This window comes from Sorex araneus, chromosome 2, assembly GCF_027595985.1.
Source record: "Sorex araneus isolate mSorAra2 chromosome 2, mSorAra2.pri, whole genome shotgun sequence".
NCBI lineage: Eukaryota > Metazoa > Chordata > Mammalia > Eulipotyphla > Soricidae > Sorex > Sorex araneus.
The window spans coordinates 339,040,834-339,051,719 of NC_073303.1; positions in this window are offsets into that span (position 1 = coordinate 339,040,834).

Sequence of the window (10,886 nt, forward strand, 5' to 3'; positions counted from 1 at the left end):
CTTCTATATTCTTTCTAGAACTTTTGTTCTTGCCTTCCCCTCATTTATCTCCTTCCTTGGCATTTTTGTTTCTGTAATCTATAGCCAGTGTCTTGCTCACATTTGTTACCTACCATTTCCTAGATCTGCTATTCTATATAGCACAGATTAGTGAGAGTATGCAGTGTTTGACGTTATCTTCCTAACTTATTTCCTTTAACTCAAGACCCTCCAGTTATATCCACGTTGCAGCAAATTGTGTTATTTGATCATTCCCTGTGGCCAAGTCTATTCCAATGTGCATGTATACCATTGCTTCTTTATCTATTCTTCTGTCATTGGGCATTTTGAATTGCTTCCATAGTCTGTCATTGTCTTAGGTGTGACAATGATTGTAAATGTGCATACAACTTTCTGGTTGAGTGTTTTAGCATTTTGTGGGTAAAAATCAAACAGTGTGGTTGCTGGGTCATATGCTGGCTCTATTAGCTTTTTGAAGAATCTCCATAATATTTTCCAAAGGGGCTGACTTAGACAATGTTCCTGCCAGAAGTGCCTACGATTTCCTTTCTCGCCATAGCCCTCTGGCACAGGAGGTGCCTACCTTTCCTGATATACACCATTATTACTGGAATGTGGTGATACCTTACTAAAGCTGTTGCTTCTTTTATTTATTTCAACTCTTTTTTTTTTAGCTGTATTAACTATTTCATTAAAACTCAGATCCACTAGATTGTGCGTTTCCCTCAAATAAAAATGAAGGCCGGAAAAGGTTGGGGCAAAGAATGCTATTTCTCCCTCTGGATAAGAGAATAAGAGATAAGAGAAATAGAATCTCTCTCTGAACCCTATGGCTGCCTCGTAGAGATGGTTCTGGGCTCTTTTACCATATAGATCTGCATTGGGTCTCTAAACAGCATAGACTTAGTACTAAAACAATAGATATTATTTCTTAGTTGTGGAGGCAGAAAATTCAAGGTCAAGGAGTTGACCATTTCAAAGTTCAAGGATTACCTGATGAGAGCTTTTTCACTGTGTCTCATAGGCAGAGGGACAGAGAAAGAAAGAGAGAAAAAAGAGGGGGAATGAGAGTGAGGGAAAATAATCTATTTTGTTTGTTTGTTTGTGGGGTCACACATAGCCACACCCATAACTTACTGTTGCTCCATGCTCAGCTCTCACTACTGGTGGAGCGTATGGGATGTTAAGGATCAAACTTGGATCAGCAGCTGTACAAGGTAAGCACCTCACCCACCGTACTATCACTCTAGCCCCACTTCCTTTTATAAAGACACAAATTCAGTTATATGCAGACACTGTTATGGGGACCTCACCCTCATGGATAATCTGAACCTAACAGTTTTCCCAAAGAGTCAGAGATTTAGTTCAGTGGTAGAACACATGGCTTGCATATATCAGAGTCCAAGTTTGATTTCCAGCAAACCCCGCCCCCCACACACACCACACAGTCTAATCATTCCCATAAGTACACATTAGTTTTCAATATACTGAGAAGTTGGAAGTATTATTTTTCCATTCTACTGATAATGTCTGAAGTTCTAATTGCTCTACACCCTTGTAAATGTTTGATATCATCAGTACTGTCTATTTTAATGTGGTAAGTACATGATATTATTTCATTATAGCTTTAATTTGCATTTTTATCATGACTAATGACAGAGAAACAGAGAAAGAAAGAGAGAAAAAAGAGGGGGAGTGAGAGTGAGGGAAAATAATCTATTTTGTAAGTTTGTTTGGGGGTCACACAAAAAATTCAACATTTTTTATGAGCTTATTTCCCAAATCATTATCCTTTGTTGAACTGCCTTTTCAAGTCCATTTGTCAATTTTAATTGATTTGCTTTCTAATTAAGTTTAATAATTCTTTATATATCCTGGATACTAGTTCTCTATTGAACACGTGATTTGTAAATATTGCCTTTCTCAGTTTGTAACTTGCTTTTTCGTTTGTTTTTTTTTTCAGAATTTGCTACACCCACTTATTAAACACTATTATAGAAAATAATGGCAAAAAGGTAGATTTTTTTGGACATATGATACAATATTATTTAATAGCAATCTCAGAGCAACCCCATTGCATATTTTGTCAAATGATTTTTGACAAGGGTACAAAAATCATTCATTTGTGGGGAAAGCATACGTTGTTTTAAGAAAAAGTACTGTGAAAACTAAAGGTCTTGAATAATTGGTGCCCTGTACACTGTTAGTTAGAAAATAAATGATGTATTTGTTGTGGGAAAAATTATGGTGGTTCTAAAAATTTTAAAATATGAAAAATAATACAAGTAGTGTGAGCCACTTTGGAAATATATTGATGATTATATAAATAAGTATATCTATATGTGTGTATACATGTATGTATAAAAAATGGAAAGGATTTCAAAGATATATTTTTTTCTTTCATATTTCTTTTACTTTTGTTTAGTACCAAAGACTGAACCCAGGGCCTCACATATGTAAGTCAAACACTCTATCACTGACACACATTCGTCATCCCGTTTCTCATAGATTTGTTTGAGCGGACAACAGTAAAGTCTCTCATTTAGAGACTTATTGTTACTGTTTTTGGCATACGGACGAGTAGCTTGCCGGGCTCTCTGAGAGGGGCAGAGAAATCGAACTTGGCTCAGTCTCGTAAAAGGCGAAAGCCTAACCGCTGTGCTATCGACACACGTTCATAGTCTACAAAAATATTTTTATAACTATAAACAAACCAACATTATTTATAAGTTTGTATTGTTATAGTTTTACAGCAAAAACTACTGACAAATATAGTGGTGATCAAAGTACAGTGTTATGAATATATTTTTTCAATATAAATGGCTAAAATGATAATTTTTAGTGTGATGTACATTTTACCACAAGGAAACAGAAGAATGCAATAAATAGAAAACTGTAGGAATAAAAATTAGCAAACTTACCCCCCCAAAAAGTAGCATACTTATTATAAAAAATTATGAAAATGGATTTTCTCCGCGCCCGCACCCCCAGAATGACTGACGAAGAGGACGCAGCTGCTTGGGACACCGGCAGCCCACCAGCAATCTGCAGTATGTGACTTGAGAGTTTCCGCCAGGTCCCCCGAGCGGGGGCCTGGCGTTTCTCCTTTTTTTTTTTTCTTTAATCTATCTCTCTCCCCCTCAACCTCTGGGCACAGCACAGCATCTATCCCACTTCTGAGCACAAAATGGAGAGACGCACCCAAGTGCGCGGCGCGGCTGGCGGGGGATCGAGGGCGGGGAAGTACCGGTCTCCGCCCACATCGGACACTTAAAGAGAGTGCAGCCACGTGGGCTTTCCCATTTCTCCGCGCCCGCACCCCCAGAATGACTGACGAAGAGGACGGAGCTGCTTGGGACACCGGCAGCCCACCAGCAACCTGCAGTATGTGACTTGAGAGTTTCCGCCAGGTCCCCCGTGCGGAAATCTCTCTCTCTCTCTCCTTCAACTTTCTCCCTGGACTTTAGACAGAAACCCAAAACCGCGCGGCCGCGGCCGTGCGACTTAATGTCATCTTAGTATCAGCAGTATGTAATGGTTCCTTCTTAATGGGTCGGACTTTTGTGGGTGTTCCTAACAAGAATAGTAAGTATTTTGTTGAAATATTGAAGGCAATCAAAATGGTAGCCATCTCTCTAGACTGAACTAAGCTATATCCCCACGCTGGCTGAGAAGAAATATCCTTCTTTCTCGGGAAGAAACGTGGCGTGGTGTCAAACATAGTGTGATGTCCATTAAGCAAACAGACCTGGTGGCGTGGGAATGGGAAATAAGGGGAAAAATTAGGTACATGGACCAGCGGGACGCTGGTGGTATCTCGAGCCGGAGCCGATATCAGCGCAAGAGCTTTGGTTCCAGAAACTGCTTCCAGACACTCTACTAGACTATCAACTAAGCCAGAGCCCCACGCCGGCTGATGACGGGAAATAACCATCCTCTTCGGTTTTTTTTCCCTTTGTCAGACAGCGTGGCGATTACTAAACAGGCGTGAACTCGGTGGCGCGGGGCAAGGGGGAAAAAGAAAAGTTATGTAACAAACAGCAGGACTTAATATCTCTATATGCTTAGTAATGGAGAACTATCAAATGCCTCATTGGCAATAGGACTGTCTTTTTCTTTTTGGGGGGAAACCCCAGCAACGGTAGTGAGTTGTGTGTTGAAACATGGAATGTAATCGAGATAAGCGCAAATGAAGTGAAACCTATCACGTATAAGGGTGGGGACTAGGGAGGTGGGAGGGGGCGGCAGATAGACTGGGGGGGTTGGGAATGTAAGATGGGCACTGGTGAAGGAAGGGGTATTTGAATATTATATAACTGACATAATCCTGAGAACTTTGTAACCCTCCACTTGGTGATTCAATAAAAAAAAAAAAAAAAAAAAAAAAAATTATGAAAATGTTGGCAAAAAGTAACTTCTTTGTGAGGAAGCTGATAATATCCTGTTAGATAGAAAACATCATATTTTATATCTCCCTGTTTTACCTGTAGATGCTTACTCTGGAAGCAACCTTGTATTAGTATATAAAAATATATTTTTGTAGAATAAACATATACCCTTGAAATTGATTTAAATTTATTTGAATACATTTGAATATATACAAATTTAGTCTTCGATATAGGTGGTATTTCAAACTATCAGGACAAAATTGACTTTATAATAAATTATTCCAAGATAATTGTATAGTTAGAAAAAAGACAGGACTTTATTACATTTAATAAAATACACAAAATATAAAAACTTAAACCATATAAGTGACAAGAATAAGACATCGGTAAATTAGTTTGAATATAAGGCCAGAACTATAAGGAATGTAAGGATTATGGCTTTTTAAATACAAAGGTAATTTAATACAAGATCATACTTGATCACACAAAATTAAAATTTTATGTATTTCAAAATATCAAAAGTAAATTCTAAAGACTAACCAAAGGCTAGGAACAAAAATACTTTGTAGTATATACTAGAGACAAGGGTCTAAATTCCTAATACAAAAACAACTATTAAATATTGAGGAACTAACAATCAAAAAATGTCACAGAAAATGCACACAATTCACAGGGAAATAACTAAAGAATACTGAGGCATGAGGAAATATTGTAATTTAATCATAATAAGATATGCAAATTAAAATAACACTACATGGAATTTATGGTCCTCAACTATAGTTTGAAAAACAAAAAGAACATTGTTGGGAAAAATGATACAAAAAGTCCTGATCACTGAAGATGATTACAGGAAAGTATGAAGAATACATAATATGAAATTTTATTGTTTGTAAAAATTCAGTAAGTATAAATATTTTCTAAATAAAGAGGTGTTTTTTAAAGAATATACTTTGGGTCACAACATATCCATAACTTAAAATTATAAGGTAATGACAATTATAAAATATCATCATTATCATCATCATCATTATTATTATTAAGCTACCCGTGCGTATTGGATATGCCAAAAACAGTAACAATAAGTTTCTCAATGAGAGACGTTACTGGTGCCCGCTCGAACAAATCAATGAGCAACTGGATGACAGTGACAGTGATTATTATTATTATTATTATTATTATTATTATTATTATTATTATTATTATTGCTTTGGGGGTCACACCTGGTGATGCACAGGGGTTACTCCTGGCTCATGCACTCAGTGCTCGGGAGACCATATAGGATGCTGGGAATTGAACTCGGGTCAGCCTCGTGCAAGGCAAATGCCTTACCCGCTGTGCTATGGCTCCAGTCCCTAAAATATTAATTTTATAGAAGCATTTGAAGATAACAGATGGGAGATGAATTTAGTAGGGAAAATTAATTGATTTTAGTGGTAATTTCAATATTTCTATCTTATTAGTCATACTAACATGAGCACACAATTATTCATTGTAGCTTCATTTTATTCCCTTTCTATATTTTATAATGATTTTTAACTTTATGTAATAAAACATACAAATATGCAAGAGCCTAGTTAAAATACAAAACATTTATAATAGTTGCAGGCTTTTATGTAGAAATTTGAACCTGCATTGCATTAAATCAAAACACTTCTAAAAAGGCCTTTTTATGTTACATTTTAAAGTATTCCAACTGTAGGTCCCAAATGTGAACTTGCTTGCATTTGAGGATACTAAGATCTTGGAAATAATGAAGTTTAGTTTTGAATGCAATATCAATGGAGAAAGGGAACAGTTGGAATATTTGCCTTTGGATACAATTTTAAGAACAGCAAATGGAAGAGAGTACTTATTGGCACACACTGAGAAAGATCCCCCTGCAGTGAATCTCAAGATACCCAATTAAGATAAAATTAAATCATGCAAATATTGATCCAGTTAAATTTGCCAGGGGTAAGTCTTATTATCAGTCAAATTTCTTTATATCAAGTAGCAAGAAACTGTAGAAAGCCAAAAAATGGTTTGTATATCTTTTTTAATCAATAAAACAGCCATAATACAGGAAAACCACATTCTAATTTCACTTTCAGTACCAGCATTGACTATTATCTTGCTGTTTAACCTACATGACCAATTATAATTAAAATATCTAACTCTTTTCTATGTGTTTAGCAATATTATAGGAAATGTTTTACCCTACATTAAATACATACAAAAATGTATGCATTAATCCTACAAAGGGTTGGAGCGATAGCACAGAGGTTAGGATGTTTGCCTTGCACGTGGCTGACCTGGGTTTGATTCCTCCACCCCTCTTGGAGAGCCCGTCAAGCTACCCAGAGTATTTCGCCCACATAGCAGAGCCTGGCAAGCTACCCGTGGCATATTCTATATGCCAAAAACAGTAACAACAAGTGTCCCAATGGAGAAGTTAATGGTGCCCGCTCCAGCAAATTGATGAGCAACGGGATGACAGTGACAGTGACAATGAATCCTACAAAAGTGTTTAAATTAATGTAACTCTCAATTTCTTGAGTAGATTTTAATGCCTTTGTTTTCAAAGGCAAAGTCTACATTTAATATTTTCAATAAAGCATAATTATTAAAAATGCTCTACATGAAAAGTTTAATTCATTATGAATTTGAAAATGGGGGAGGGGGCTACTAATAGTGTTTTTGGTGAAATAGCATCTGAAACCTGAATCAACCTGAAGACATGGAGACCTTTGACACAAAGCATCCATCTCAAAACCCTGGAAAGCTATTGAGATGGAGAATTCCACAGCCTCCTCCCGACTCTCCAACTCCCCCATCTTCTTACCTGCAACAGAGTTTACCAAATTTTTATGAGCACAGACCCTATCAAAGGTCACCTTTGGAGGTCACGTTTGCTATGGACTAAATTTTTGAAAAGTAAATTATGTAAGATTCAGTATACACTGAATCAAGTGGACAATTAACATGTCTAGTAAAATTCTCAGCTAAAAACGCCAGGGAGATGGTTCAAAGCAAACTTAATGTTGATGCCTGGTGCCATGATATTGCTCTTTAAATTATCCTCAACCAGAGCCAAGAGTATCCTCTTCTCTCCCCAGCACCAAAACCAGAAACAACTAAGTTCTGGGTTCTAAATGAGGCAAAAGATGACATTGATCCTAAGACATATCAGATGTGTGCCACACAAATGGCACCTTAATTAAAGTGTGCGCGTACACTTTTAAGTACTTTTTGGATGAAGAATATATTCTTTTGTTTCGTGTTGGTGATGGCCTTGACATTTAAGCAAATAACACTTATAACTAGATGGTCTTGAAAACCACAGTGTCAACAATCACCTCAAATCCACCAATTTGTTGAAATGCGGTAACAAGATGAAATGGAATACAAGTGAAGGGAAAGCCATAGGTGATAGATTGTTGGGAGAGAACAACTGATATTTTCACTGCAAGAAGCAATAGTTGAATAAATTTCTATTTCTTCTGAGAATCATTTGGCAGAATCTTTTATGAACTGGGAGCAGCTTTTCCTTCTTTCTCTTTCATTTTCTTTTCTGTGATACCATGGATCAAACCCCAGCGTTAAGTAGGCAAAGCAAGTTCTCTGCTGATGAACTATATCCCTGTCCTGTTTTTAATTTCCCTTGCTGTTCACCTACTTTTGTCCACATTTCCCCCTATCCAGTTTGCCTCATAGAACAATTGGTAGATCATATCTTTCATACTCTTACTTCAGATTTTTACTTTTTACTCCTTCCTAAAGATAAACACAAAGCCATTTTATCTTTTAGAGTCATAAATTCCTTATTCTTTGAGCAAAACGGGAAGGAGGACAAGTGCTTCATTACTATAAGATTCACCTCAGGAATGCTGTCAAGATTGAATGCGTTTTTGAGCAAAAATATTTGAAGGCCAATGCAGGTCCTCAATGAATGTCAGTTACTATTATTATTAGTGATTATTATTGTTAATATTATTATTATTACTAACTTTATTTTCACTATGCTCAACACACACAACTTTCCTGTGCTACTTCCCTGAACAATCCCCTCACTATTCCAAGTGTTACTCCTTTGGCTCAAAAGGAGGAGTGAAAAGAAATGTCTGTTGCCTTCCCGGCCTATTATCTGGAACAGTCTTTATCTTCCTCCATTGTGGGTATTTTCCCCAGGCTCTTTTGTCCTCTATTTCTCAGCTTATTTTACCGCACTTTTGTGTCACATTTGTTCTATAGGGGTGTAGAGTTGCCCTATTTATAAGAGTAGCTATCTCCATGGTAACTTGTTATTTTGATACAGGCATGAAACAATTCTGAGGGGAAAAAAATAGGTTCCTTACTTTTCAACTTTGGCATGTAGACGTATGGGAATCAAAGCACTTGTCCATCATTATAGAGCTGGTTCAAATGTCAAAGCAAAGAAACAAGTTTTGTTGATATTTTAAATAAGTATTGAGCAATCACAGCATGCTATCAGTTGAGCAAAACATTATCACAATTAATTTCTGCTTCTTAGGCACGAATGCTTGAAGGCAACATGGCATATACTCCCGTGAAATCATTTTCTGAATGAAATAATTAGAACAAATGGGCAGACCAAAAAAAACTGATATGTTCACTCAAATTGAAAGGCATTGTAAAAGAGGTTACTTGGAATTTATGGCGTATTTTGATCATTTATTCAGCAGGAACAAGGCAAGGAAAGTGAAGATCTGCCTGTTTTTAATCAGCAGAAAAACAGAGTTGCCGAATACTACTTCCTTATACAATATATACGAAACTAGGAGAAGGATGGCTTTGGGTATGGAATGCAATCGCCCAGCCTCCACACTAATGTAAATTTTAAAAAAAAGTGCTCTGCCTTTGACAGCCTTCATTTGAGAGTAAACAAATGTGGTGTATTCTTACAAAGAGAATTGCAATAAGCTATAAGAAAAGAGAAGGCAAGAATGCTTTGTGAGATAAAATTTGGACTGTTTTTGTAGGTCAGGTGGTTAAGGCACTCAAGTTCTGGTCCTCAAGCAGTCAAAATTGTAAATAAGTGACCAGAGACCAAGTGGCTGAATTCAGGAAGGACTCTATTTAAGGACAGGAATGGAATGCGGGAAAAGCTCCCAGATTATGGGAGGGGTCTTCTAAAGGATTCTGGAGAGAGGCAGAAGAAGCCTTTGAGAGAGGCAGAAGCTTTTCTCTTCCGTTTAATACCTTTGTAAGGTAGGTGGGTGGGTAAGCATTTCTTTATTAGGTTCCAAGAATGTGGGCCATTGAAACAGGAGAGAGGGTGCTGAGAGGATTCTTATCTGGTGTCCTCTGCCTTGGTCATTCAGGTCATCAGACACTATGCAGAACACCCTTGTGACATTCCATACCAATAATTCCTTTTCTTTAGAATCTCACCCTTTCAGTTCACCTTCTGTCCACATCAGCAGACATAAATGCTTCAGATAGCGCTGTGAGGGGACTGTTCAGTTGTCTCTCCAGGACTTGAACTTCTTTTGTTTTTCTTGCTTGCTATTGTTGTCGGGCATGCTGGTTCCTGTCCTCGGCAGCCAAGAGTGAAAACAGGACTGGAAACTGAACTCAGCCTGACTCAGGAGACTGGATTCAGGTGACCAAACTGAGCAGAAGCTTTATTTGGAAAAGGATAGGGCATCTGGGAAATGAGGTATGTGTCAGGAGAAAGCACAGGAAAAGTGGAGAACTTCCTTTTTATATTCCCTTTACAGGGGCATAGGTGAGCCCTCTGCGTTGAACTTAAAGGGAGCTGGAGAAGAGAGGCGTATTTGCCAGGCTTACATTCTGTACATCCTGGGTGCATATCCTGGGTCCTTCTTGGGCCGGCCTCAGGAATTTCCCCCTCTGGGTGTATTCTTTCTAATTTCACACTACCTATTCTTTCTTGTCCTATATAATCGTCATACTGGTCTCTAGAACCAGTATGAAGTGCTTTACGCTCCTTGGTGCTCAATACTTGGTGTTTGCCTTTCAAGCACTTCATTTGACATTTTAATAGTGACTAGTAACAAAAAACATCATTTTTCTCTAAGCATAAAGATACTCTCTAATCTTGGCAAATGTTATCTCTGTCACTGCAGTGAGTGTCCATTTTGTCCTTTTAACTCTCCTACTTATCTGTCACTAATACCAATTTGACCTGAAGAAGTAATCATTTTCAATCACAAGAAGCAATAAGCAATTTATGTTCTCTCCATAACCATCTTCACTCTGTTTTTAGTTGGCTGTCCTCCACATTAAATTATTGTAATCTTATATTGATTTGACCTTTAGAGGTCCCTAAACATTTTGAGTGGGGGCGATTAGAGTCTTTTTCTTTCTTTCTTTCTTTCTTTCTTTCTTTCTTTCTTTCTTTCTTTCTTACTTTCTTTCTTTCTTTCTTTCTTTCTTTCTTTCTTTCTTCCTTCCTTCCTTCCTTCCTTCCTTCCTTCCTTCCTTCCTTCCTTCCTTCCTTTCTTTCTTTCTTTCTTTCTTTCTTTCTTTCTTTCT